Genomic DNA, 8,964 nt, shown 5'->3' with positions numbered 1-8,964 from the left:
CTTTCTCATCATCCCTGCTGTCTTAAAATAAATTGTCGACATGTGGTCTTAGTTTCTCCCTGCATCCCCTCAAAACAGCATGATTTCCATCATACTGATTTTCGCTGTTGTTGCTCCCAAAGTAAGTCATCTCACACTTACCAGCATTTAACTGTTAGAACTTTTCCGTTCCTGTTCTTTGCACACCAAATGATGTTCACATATATCTTTTTAAAGTTGTGATCAGTGATCATTTGTAAAATGTGCTAACGTATTTTAATCTGACATTTATTTAAACAACAAAGCCAACTCAGCCGTGCAACTAAATCTCAGTTTACAGCAAGCAAGTAGAATGCAGTTTGCAGCTGGTTTGATGTGCCGAAATGTCATTGTTTCATTCTTATGCAGGATCTTAGACCCCCAGCCTCAAAAATGTACCAGAAGGAAGTTCACTCATTGATCTGGCATTAGCTGGGATGACAGGGGATGGGGAAAGATTACTGCTGAGTAAAAGACCCGGACAATGTTTTACGAGTAAAGCTGAATTCACAACAAAAACAGGGACAAAGTAAACATAAAAAAGGAGGGGGGCAAATAAACAGGAAGGATCCCCTTAGAATATTTAAGTCGCCGTCTGGTATTTCGCTGATTAAATTGCATTTCAATGTCAGTAAAGGTAGCTACATGGTGTTGTGTCTCAGCACAATTTAATCACTTGAGTGTTCTGCTGGAGAAGAATTCATGTTATCTGGATTGAAGTCCATCACAGTGGTTGAAGATGCTGTTAAATGTGAAGCGTATTAATGAAACAATACAAAATATAATGTCACAGATCATATACACTGGACACTTGCCAAGAGAGCTGTACATAGAAAGAATATAGGACATCTGTATTTAAACTAGATTTCATTTAAGTTCCTTTCTTTTTTGTTTGCTTAATAGCACCGTATGAAAAGTGTTCTTTTAACAAAACTTTTCTGGTGGCAGGAGATGAAATGTTAATAATATGTGCAATTGAGTATCTATGCTGGGGGAGGTGATTGCTTCATGGGATTATCACTGGACTGTTAACCTAGAGACCCAGATAACATTCTGGGGACCTGGGTTCAAATCCTGCCATGGCAGATGGTGGAATTTAAACTCAAGTAAAGAGAAATCTAGAATTTAACAGCCTAATTATGACCAAATATCCGTTGTTGCAAAAATCCATCTGGTTCACCAATGTCCTATAGGGAAGGAACCTACCATTATTACTCAGTCTTGCTTGTGACTCCAGGCCCACAGCAATGTTGACTCTTGGCAGTTAGAGATGGGCAATATATGCTGGCCTTGCCAGAGAAGACCTCATCCCATGAATGAATAATAAAAATATAAAGTGTCTGATCAATTTTTAACTGTGCCCAGGAATGACCATTCAACTTTAGAGATAGAGATAATGGGAACTGCAGATGCTGGAGAATTCAAGATAACAAAGTGTGAATCTGGATGAGGGTCTAGACCCGAAACGTCAGCTTTTGTGCTCCTGAGATGCTGCTTGGCCTGCTGTGGTCGTCCAGCTTCACACTTTGTTATCTCACCATTCAACTTTACTCAGGTTTCAGCTTTAAAACACATCAAGATTCAAAGCAAAAACAAAATGCTGGAGAAACTCAGCATCTGTAGAGAGAGAAACCCAGTTAAAGTTTCAAGACCAGTGACCCTTCCTCAATCCAGTTGATCACTGGAAGTCTTGTGTCAATAGTGTTTACATCATGGTGTTAGGGAGAGAATGGCAGGATCAGAATCCATGCTAGTAAAGGAACAACAGCATAAGCTGATATCAGAATGGTTTTCGGCTTACAGAGGAACTTGGTGCTGGTTCTGAAAAGCAGTCACACTGGACTCAGAATGCTAGTTCTGTTTCTCTCTCCACAAATGCTGCTGTACCTGCTGAGTTTCACCAACAGTTGTGTTTTCATTTTGGAGCTGATAATGTTTTCACGACATTTTTGATATTTTCTTTCTCAAAATGCCTTTGCCTGCCAAATCTTAATTTCTGAAATTCTCTTCCTTAATTTTCTACCTCTCACTGTTCCTTTGGAATGCTCTTTTTTGACTCAGCCGTTAAACTCTTGCCCCGCATGCAGTTCTGCATTAAAGTTTATCTGCTTACACTATTGTGAGGTGCTCTGTGATGTTCTGCTATGTTAAAGGTGCTATGTAAGTGTAAGTTGTAGAGGGCTTAGGGAAAGCAGATAGTGTTTGTTGATTTGATGGGTTATTACTGTCCATCTTTTGGATAGCAAATTGAGTGGATACAGTAAACTGATGGTGGAAAGGTGTAAATAAAGATGGCAGTAGCAATAACAATAGTTCATCCAATTCATTGGTGGCCTCCATACGTTTGGTAGAAAATTGGCATGCTAGTGCTATCAAAGATCAGGGCTGGGTCTTCATGAGTGGAGAACTCAAGATTGACCTGAAGGTTGCAGAGTTATCAAAGAACAGCAGCCAACGTTTTTTTTTTCATTCTTCATGGAATATAAGCATCACTATCAGGGCCAGCATTTGTTGTCTATCTTTAAAATTAACTAACATGCTAGACCATTTCAAAGTGCAGTTAGAAGTCAACCACATTGAAGTAGACCAGGACCATATCAGACAGACCAGGCAAGGAAGGCCGATTTCCTTTGATAAAGGACAGTAGTGAACAAAATGAGTTTTTAACAACAATTTTGCTTCCAATTCTTTCATGGGATGTGAGTCTTGCTGACTCAGCAACTTTTGTTGCCTATCTCTATAGCCTTTGTGAAGGTGGTTGCAAGTTGCCTTCCTGAACCGCTGCTGTGCTTGGGATATAGCTGTAGTCATAGTCCTGTTGGGAAGAAAGGTCTAAGATATTGGGTTCACAAGAGAGAAGAAACAGCAATAGAATTCCAAGTCAGGGTGGTGTGTGGGTTGGAGGGTGATGTGATTTTGCCTCCAGCAGGATGTGTCATATGATGCGTGATGCTTCTGCTATCCCTTGTAGTATAAGAAAATGGGTGTAGATATCATTGTACTGAAGAAACCAACAATTATTAGAATAAACTATCATATATAAATGGTAGAGTCACAGGCACAAAATTGCTTGGGTTAACACTAAGCCATTGAATTACAAAGAACAGCCTGCTTCCTGTACCAGGCCAGCCTTAAGTAATGTCTGGGTAAGATGGACAGAAAGACCTTTATACTCTCAGGGGTCTCATGCTATGATACATTGATGATATGAGCATTTCCCTCAATTGTGTACAGACATCCTGTGTGTCAGAATGATTAGGTAATTAGTTGCTGAGTAAGGTCATTTGCACTTCCCTTCCAAGCGTACGTTGCAATCTGGATGGTAATATTTTCTCTATTTGTGTGGGCGGAGTATTCAGCAATGCGGTTTCAAAATCTTGTTTTGTTGCTCAACACTGCTCACCCATGATGTAGCCAAAATGTAACAGGTCCATTTGAGAAAGTCTTCAACTTTGCAATGCAGAGCGTCAACATTTAGATCGCTTGGCTTAGTGTTCGGTTTGTCAGACAGAATCAAATTGCTACTTGGTTGGTACCTTACCTCCAAGCCATATTCTTCATGATCATTGACTGATTTGATTGTGTTCCATGTGATCTGTTCTGGCACAGTGGTTGTAATCTGAATTTGATTAATTGTAATTATACTGAGATCTGTGTATCCTGGTAGTCCTGCCACTGTGTACCTACCTGACAGATTATTTTTGGAACTGAAGATGAGCTTGTGTGTTGGCACTGCAGTGTGATTATGCTAGTTGACAGAATCCGTGATCTGTAATGCTCATGAGAGAGCCTTTCATTGGTTGTATCATGGAGCATCACTTGCTAAGGTACATTGCTTTTAGGATGTAACATTATGATAAATTGGAGCTAGTTCCTGTGTTAATGGTAGCTTTTAGCGTTTGTCATCTTGCCTGTTAATAACATACAATATTAGTGTTTGCAAAAACTTCATCTTATACCATTGACATGGTGTGTGAGGTTAATGATAGGGAAAAGTTGCTATTCTTCTGATTTTAACCTTTTCTTTGGTTGACTCTGTGGCGCATTGATATGTTCACATTTGTCTAAATTCTCGACACTTCCTTGCTACCTCTGTTGACGTGCCTTGCTGGTCGCTTGTGTTTAGTTCTCGAATCTGGTTTCCACTATGCAGCCAGATTTCCTGGACAAGTGTGCTAGAGATCTTGGTGCCACGTGCCCTACAGATATCAAAAATATCTGCTCAGCTTTTGGTTGGGTGTGACAAAATGTATCTGGTAGAGATTTTGTGGGTTTGCTGCACTTTACTGATTGTATCAATAATGTTGTATGCACCTAAAGTATGTAATTGGCCTGACACGATGGATTCAGACAGATGACCGTGTTCAATTAAAGTATCATGATATGAGCTTTCATAAAGGTCTAAATTAGTTTAGAGGGAATTACTGACTCAGTTAACCTATCTCATTGTTTTTCATCTGAAAAGTCATCCTCATGTCATTTTCTATGACATCTTCTGATGAACTGATCAATTGGCATTGCTTGAAGTTGCCAATGTAGTATACTGTATTCACTGAACCTGGTGTGGCTTCCTCTACATTGGGGAAACCAAGCGGAGGCTTGGGGACCACTTTGCAGAACACCTCTGCTCGGTTCGCAGTAAACAACTGCACTTCCCAGTCGCGAACCATTTCCACTCCCCCTCCCATTCCTCAGATGACATCCCCATCCTGGGCCTCCTGCAGTGCCACAATGATGCCTCCCGAAGGTTGCAGGAACAGCAACTCATATTCTGCTTGGGAACCCTACAGCCCAATGTTATCAATGTGGACCTCACAAGCTTCAAAATCTCCCCCTCCCCCACTGCAGCACAAAACCAGCCCAACTCGTCCCCGCCTCCCTAACCTGTTCTTCCTCTCACCTATCCCCTCCTCCCACCTCAAGCCGCACCTCCATTTCCCACCTACCAACCTCGTTCCACCTCCTCGACCTGTCTGTCCTCCCCGGACTGACCTATCCCCTCCCCACCTTTACTCCAGTCTCCACCTATCTTCTCCTCTGTCCATCTTCGGTCCGCCTCCCCCTCTCTCCCTATTTATTTCAGAACCCTCTCCCCATCCCCCTCTCTGATGAAGGGTCTGGCCCAAAATGTCAGCTTTTGTGCTCCTGAGATGTTGCTTGGCCTGCGGTGTTCATCCAGCTACACACTTTGTTATCGTTAATTGGCATTGCTGTTTGTATGATTTGATTTGGAGTCTATCGATCCCAAAGTTAGTTCTTATCTTAGTCTTTGAGAATTTTCCAGATCTTTTTTGGATCTTTCTGATCATAGATCATAGATCATTGAATCCCTACAGTGTGGAAACAGGCCCTACAGCCCAACAAGTCCATACCTACCCTTAGAGCATTCCAACCAGACCCATCCCCCTATAATCTACGCACCCCTGAACACTATGGACAATCTAGCATAGCCAGTCCACCTAGACTGCACATCTTTGTACTGTGGAAGGAAACTGAAGCACCCAAGGAAGTCCATGCAGACATGAGGAGAATGTGCAAATTCCACACAGTAACCGAGGGTAGAATCAAATAGAATATCTTCAAAGCCCTTCCTTGTTAATGACAATCAAGATTTATTAAGCTCTTTCTCATGGGTATCCATTACTTATTCTATAAAATAGAATTGCATATATTATTTGAATAGTTGTAGTTCATTTAAAGTGTCACTGGATGCCCACTCTAAGATAAGGTTTCTGATATCCATAATTAAGTCCTAAAAACCCTTGTACTGTCTACCTTAACTTTTGTGTCCTTGGTGTTGTGTCAATATAAATTAAAGTGGCTGTCCACTGGTTCTGGTCACTTTAAAACTCTGGCTTTAAGAATTGCTGGCTTATAATTTAAGAATTACATGCTTGAATTGTAGGTTTCTGCCTGTAGGTGGTGTTCAAGTTAAAAGAGTGCTGATGTCATGTGGGTGTTCGTAATTTTGTGCCAATGTAGAGAATGAAAATGATCGAATTGACTGACACTTGGATAAAGATAACCCTTCATAATGCAGGAAAATTTTTTTTGTTCTTTGGCTATTCAGCTTTATTTACTTCTAGTGTAGCGTTGGAGTTGTGCTTCAGGACCTACCTTTTCTTTCTAATTGGATCAATAGCCTGTTGTATTTGTTTCATTTCTACAAGAGAGAGGTAGAGTAATCGCTGTGTTTCAGTGCAGCTCTGTTGCCTTTATTTTGATTATTTTGTATAACTTCAGCTTCTACTTTTTTAAATGAAGGCACAAAAAACAACAAAGGAATTATCCATGGCTTTTTATTGGCCAATGCTGTATCTATAGATCTGTGCAGTTGTCCGTACTCTCAGAAGTTGATGTTGCTAATCATTTGAATCCTTTGATGTCCAAATCTGTTATCCGGTTGATCTTCGATTAGGTTTCCAAATATCTGTCATCAAGATATTGGAGTCTTTCTTTAAAAGAATGCGTCATTGTTAACCATAATATCATTTTGCTTCCTGCAAGGAGTTTTGTTTGAATTAAACTAACTATGTGGAACTCCATAGTGGTTACTTTGTTGGATTATTGCAAAAGCTACTGAATTAAAATATGAAGTTAACAGCTAAAATGGTCCAACCAGTGTTTGACTATATCCTTCTACACTGGCACTGCATTATCATATTCAGTTGTCAGGAATATGTCTTATCAGTAATGATTTGTCGAGCTTCTTACCATCAGCTAGAGGGAAGGTAACCCTTTCTCACAGTGAGGTGAGGCACATTGAAAGAAGAGAAAATGATAGTTACCCTAGCACAATCACTACATGGTGGCTTAGAATGACATTGACAGAGAACTGGCTTTGGGTCACCTAGCTACTGGGCATTTGAAGAGAAAGATGGAAAGAAACTCCATACATTCTGCTCTTGCATCAGTTGTTTGTTCTAACTCACTGTCTCGTTTTAATATTCATGACATAAAAATAGGACATTTTTGTTATTTGGCAATAAATTGTAACATCACATCCTACAATTAAGGTGTTAGCAGAATGTTACTACGTGTTGGTCTCAATATTTACATTGTTACATAAAACATGAATAGGAGCTTATGCATCAAACTTAGGCTCCATTTTATCTCACTGGGTATTTTGCCTTTGTCCTGTGGGCCCAATGCCCTCTTAGGGGACCAGTAGAGAACAATGGTGCTTCTTTCTTGGCTCTGAGTCAGAGGGTGGGGTCACCTTTTCGGGCATTCCATGTCCCACAAAAGGTACTTCAGTGTCGGTGCAACTGCAAAACTGCAGAGCTCACCGCCTGCCCCACCAATTGCCAACCTTACCCACCACCAGCCAGCCTGACCCTACATACCCAGTCTGACCTACTCTTCATCAATGGTACCCAGTCATTGAGCTACGCTGTCCCTGCAGCTATAGCCCCAACAATGGCATTCTTTGATTGTACTAGCAGCTCTTGGGGTTGGATTACAGTCCTTCATTGACATGTCTGTTCCTGTCGTGGCACTTCCCGGATCCTCTGCTGGTTGACCCTTATTTCAACCCAATGACTTGTGTCATCATGGTAAAATTCAGTCCTCTCTACTTCAGCTTAAGGCAGCACAGCCTATTTGTTACATATGAAAATATGTGAATGCAATTATATAAGGCTGTATTAGTAACACAGCTGACAAAGAGCAAAGGTGCCCAGAAATTAACCAGAACACAGAAACCTAAGTCAGCCATTCAGCCCCTTTTTCCTCTTTCAGTGTTCAGGGAGACCATGACTGGCCTGTGCCTGAAATCCATTTATCCACCTTGATTAAATCAGGGTCTACTTCAATGGAATGTCATTTTCATTAAAGTTAGCTAACTAGAGGGAGGCAATGGCCTAGTGGTATTATCACTGGACTGTTAATCCAGAGATCCTGATAATGTTCTGACATCCCAGGTTTGAACCCTGCCATGGCAGTTGGTGGAATTTGAATTCAATAAAATATCTGGAATTAAGAACCTAATGATGACCATGAATCCATTATCTGGTTCACTAATGTCCTGCAGGGGAGGAAACTGCCATCCTAACCTGGTCTGGCCTACATGTGATTCTGGACCCACAGCAATGTGCTTGACTCTAAAATGCCCTCTGGGCAGTTAGGGTTGGTCAATAAATGCAGCCTGGTCAGCAATGCCCTCATCCTGGGAATGCAGAAAGGAAAAAAAAACACAGCGAGTGCAATCCATGCAACTCACCAAAGTTGAAAACTAGCTGATTTCTCGTAAAATGATTTTCCATATCCATTACAAAATCCCCACTCCCTCAAGAAAGACACCTAGCAATAGATGTCCTTTAAACATAGCACTGTTGTATCAGGACATGTCATAACCAGAATGTGGATTTCTTCCCCACCCCCCCACTACATATCTGATAAGAGATTTCATGCCAAAAACAAACTGCTCGTACAATGGATAACTGGAAAGCACTGCAGCACCGTTGAATTAATCATTAATGATTGGATTGACGTTTTTGTCTCTTTTGGCATGGGCAGTGAAAATTCCTTAAGTAGTCATAAAATTCTTACAAATACTTACCTCTGAGTTAATGATTAAACTGTATTGGTGCCTGACAAACCTGAAGAGGGGGATTAGTGTGGATTATTCTGACTCCACCTGTCAGATGTATATCATGGAGACTACAGTTGTATAGCAGCAAGAGTCCCACTATCTGCTGTGTTGATGTACAATAAAGAAGGCCACTCCAAACATGCTTATGGAAATTCATCTGTTTAAACCCATCTGAGTCCTTCGTTTCCACCGTGTCGATACCTGCGTGACACCATCTAAATAACTCTACACAGCATGGTACTTCTGAATGGATTTGCAGTAAACTATAAACACTAAACAAACAAAGTAACGAGTTAAAAATTTTCAACATTAGGAAGGATTTTACAAATTGACCGCAGCAGACATTTTTCCAA

This window comes from Stegostoma tigrinum, chromosome 2, assembly GCF_030684315.1.
Source record: "Stegostoma tigrinum isolate sSteTig4 chromosome 2, sSteTig4.hap1, whole genome shotgun sequence".
NCBI classification, from domain to species: domain Eukaryota; kingdom Metazoa; phylum Chordata; class Chondrichthyes; order Orectolobiformes; family Stegostomatidae; genus Stegostoma; species Stegostoma tigrinum.
Note: the sequence above shows the minus strand (reverse complement) of the source record.